We start from the raw sequence: 4,210 nt of genomic DNA on the forward strand, positions 1-4,210 counted from the left end.
ATGTAATTTCAGTAGTCATTCCGTTAAGAATTGAAGTTCAGTAGCCGTGGATGTAATTTACCGTTAAAAAAATATAGAAAGACAGCAGCTTAGTAGCCCAATATCAAAATATTTTAAGCAAGTTGGGAGGCATGTCGGGATAATTTGAAAGTTGAGGGACCAATAAATTTTTTTTAATAAGTTTAGAGGACCGATAATATATTAAGTCTTGAAAATACTTAGAAAATGTAAATATAAAAGTTTGAAAAAAAAGTAAATATCAAAGTTGAAAAAAGAAATAGAAAATGTAAATATGAAAGTTGAAAAAAAAAAGAATATGTAAATATAAACTTTGAAAAAAAAATTGTAAATATAAAGTTGGTAAAAAATTTAGGGCTATAATCGAACCAAACATGTCTGACTTTGACATGCTTATATTCAGTTTGTTAGAAAATTAATGAGTTTGAGCTTGAGTTCAAGCTCAATATTTTGTTCGGAGCTGCTCACGAGCTGTTAACTAGCTTTTCTCCCGAGTAGTTCATTAATTCAGTTCATGAACTTCGCTCATAAATAACTCATTATTTATAGGATAAAGTCTAAAAAAAACCTATGTGCTTTCACGTGTTGTCAAACTGGTACCCAAAAAAGATTATCCAAAAACAAGGATCTTAAATTAAAATGAGAGTTCCCAACCTCAAAATTGAAAAATTCAAAGACTTTATGATGTTCTAAGCAACTTTAATTCTCCAACTTTTTAATTTTGAGATCATTTAAGTATTGTTTGGTGAGAAAAGAGAAAATACATGTTTTACAGAGAGAAAGCTCGGAAAATGATGATTTTGAATTTTTAATTTTGAGGTCGTCAATGGTCGTTTTGAGGTGTTCAGTGGATACCGATATTGAAAAAAATGTAAAGTTTAGTGGTCATACCCTTAAAAATTGAAGTTCAGTGGTATAGGTATAATTTACCCTTAAAAAAATAGAATGAAATAAATTTTACAACTTGAATAGAAATGTAAATATAAAACTTGAAAAGAAAATAGAAATGTAAATATAAAAAGTGAAGTTTGACAACAAAAAAAAAAAAAAAAGGACACCACACCCGCGAACCGAACCCGGGTCTCTGCCGTACACTATACCAAGGCAGCATCGTTCTACTAGACCACTAGGCAGCATCGTTCTACTAGACCACTCGTGGTAAATGAAAACTAGATGCACATTTAATTTTTAAACGTTAGAAATAAGTTAACTTCTCTAAACATTTGGAGTAATTTTTTTTTTATAGGGATAACGTATTAAAATAGGTCTAAGGTTTTTGAGGAAGTACCAATTTAGGCTCAACGTTCAAAATAGCATCAATATAGGCTTAACGTTTACAACATAATATCAATTTAGGCTTAACATTTATAATATAGCATCAATTTAGGCCTCGCGTATAAAATAGCACCAATATAGGCTTAACGTTTACAAAATAATATGAATTTAAGCTTAAAGTTTACAAAATATATCCAATTTAAGCTAAACGTCACAATTAAATTAACCATATTATATTCTTTTCCTATTTTTTTTTTTTTTTTGTAGAAAAGGAAAAGAAAAACGAATAACAACAAACTACCCAGGAATTAGCCTAGGGAAGCTAACCCCAATCCTATCTTCTAAGAGAAGATGAGAGATGAAACTAGGGGAAACAGGAAGGGTAGTAACGCCTAACGTCCCTTCATGGCCCGCCGCCGCCAAGCGATCAGCAACACGATTCTGCTCTCTAAAAATGTGTCTGAACTCTACGAACTCAAAGGAGGAGCAAAGCCTTATAATAGCTTTGATGAGGTTGCGACTGTTAAGACCCATAGAATGATTCTCAGAAATCATTTTGATTGCTTCCAAATTATCAGACTCCACAGAGAGCCTCTTATATAAGGTTTTAATGGATAAAAATACTAATTAATTGTATTATAATAAATAAGAAAATAGAACTAAATAAAAATGTAACATATAAAGTTAATAGGGAAAGAATATAATATGGTTAATTTAATTGTGACGTTTAGCTTAAATTGTATATATTTTGTAGACGTTAAGCTTAAATTCGTATTATTTTTGTAAACGTTAAGCCTATATTGGTGCTATTTTGTACGTGAGGCCTAAATTGATGCTATATTGTAAATGTTAAGCCTAAATTGATATTATATTGTAAACGTTAAGCCTATATTGTGTTATTTTGAACGTTAAGCCTAAATTGGTACTTTCCCAAAAACATTAGGCGTATTTTGGTACCTTATCCCTTTTTTATATATTTGACATTTTAAATTTGAAAAGGTCTAATTGATTTTTTTTTAAATATGGATTAAGAGCTAATTTAAAAAAAAATTCAAATATATTTATAATTTTGGATAAATAAAAGTATATTTTAACGAACGTAATAATACGTGTCGTACAATTATTAATTTATCAGAATATATTTTAAATTTTTATGTACAATTTTTTTTTTATTAAAGAGCCCTTATTTCTTATGTCGCCAAGGGTTAATAAATTATCAGGACCGCTCTGACGGTTAGGAAAAGCTAAATCTTGGTAGGACCGATCTCTACATATGTCCCTGACTTCAGTTGAGGCATAAAAGTTAATGGTAGTCCCCGAACTACCCATTTATATATACTACGACGATAACCCCTTCAGACGACGGGTTAAATCCGTCATCCAGACGAAAATAAAACTGTCACGGGTTTGTTGTCGTCTATCATTTGAAATAGCGTCACACGACAGCGACCAAACAGAAAATTTATGGACAAGATCACCAAATGGCTCATCTACAACGTGGGAACTGTCCAACAAGTAGTAAACGTAATCCGTGAAGAACACGCCATAAAGATGACATATGTCAATGCTCAGTTCACCGAGGTTAAGGAAGCTATCAAATGCTTAGGCAATCAAGACTTGGGCTCCTTTTCAACCAGACAAATTTTATCATCTGCAATTTACATGTGCGTCATTTTATTACTCATTAGTAACGGATCACAAACACATGAATAGATGTGAAAAAATAAAATTAAAAATTAAAAAATTATACTGTATTTGTATGAAATGGACTGAAAAAATTTAAATATTTCATCGAATTTAAAATTATTAATCTCCAATTCTATTACTAAATCATAAAAAAAAATGTTAAATCTTTTTGTACAACTATTGATATGTAAATGGTGTAGAATAAATAACAAAACATCTATATTTTATAATGAAATCAGAAACTGATCCAACTTAACAACGTTAGGGGTAAAATTGTTTTTAGCTGCCAACGTTATGAATAAAATTGCACTATGTTAGACGTTAGAGGTAAAATTGCTCCTAACTATCAATGTTAGGGGTATTAATCTTTGAAAAGATATAGAAAATGTATATTGTGGCCACTGAACTTCAATTCTTAACGGTATGACCACTGAACTTTACACTTTTTTAACATCGGCGGCCATTGAACTTTAACTAACTCATCAAAATGACCGTTAATGACCTCAAAATGAAAATATTCAAGAATTAAAGTTATTCAGAACGACATTTATCATGAAACCATATTTTTTATTTTCTAAAATCATATTTATTGGAGTTTTCTCTCTTTAAAAATTAACGTTCTCTCTTCTAACCAAACAAGACCTCAAAACGAAAATTTTCTAGAATTAAAGTTCCTTAGAATATAATTAACTCTTTGAATTTTTTATTTTGAGGCTGTCAACGGTCGTTTTGAGGCGTTGAGTGGTCATCGATGTTAAAAAGTGTAAAGTTCGGTGACCATACCATTATGAATTGAAGTTTAGTGGTTGCGGGTGTAATTTACCCTTAAAAAATATAGCAGCCGAAATTTTACAACTTGAATAGAAAATAGAAAATGTAAATATCAAAATTGAAAAGAAAATAGAAAATGTAAATATAAAGTGAAGTTGAGAAGAGAAAAAAGAAAAGGAAATGGCACCAGGAATCGAACCCGGATCTGTGCCATAGTGTATGGAGCAGGGCCGATCCTGAGATTTTAGAGGTACAGATGCGAGTTATCAAGTGAGACCCTAATAACTAAGTACAAGTAAAAAATAAAGTTGAAAAGTCAATTGTATAAAAGAATATTATTTAAAAATGGCATTATTTTTGTTACACGATCTAATAAAAACATTTCATATGAAAAAACATTTTATATTGCTTTAAGTACCAAATTTCTTATATAAAATGATGTCTATGAGCATTTCTAGAT

The sequence above is a fragment of the Euphorbia lathyris genome, chromosome 2, assembly GCF_963576675.1.
Source record: "Euphorbia lathyris chromosome 2, ddEupLath1.1, whole genome shotgun sequence".
In the NCBI taxonomy this organism is placed as follows: Eukaryota; Viridiplantae; Streptophyta; class Magnoliopsida; order Malpighiales; family Euphorbiaceae; genus Euphorbia; species Euphorbia lathyris.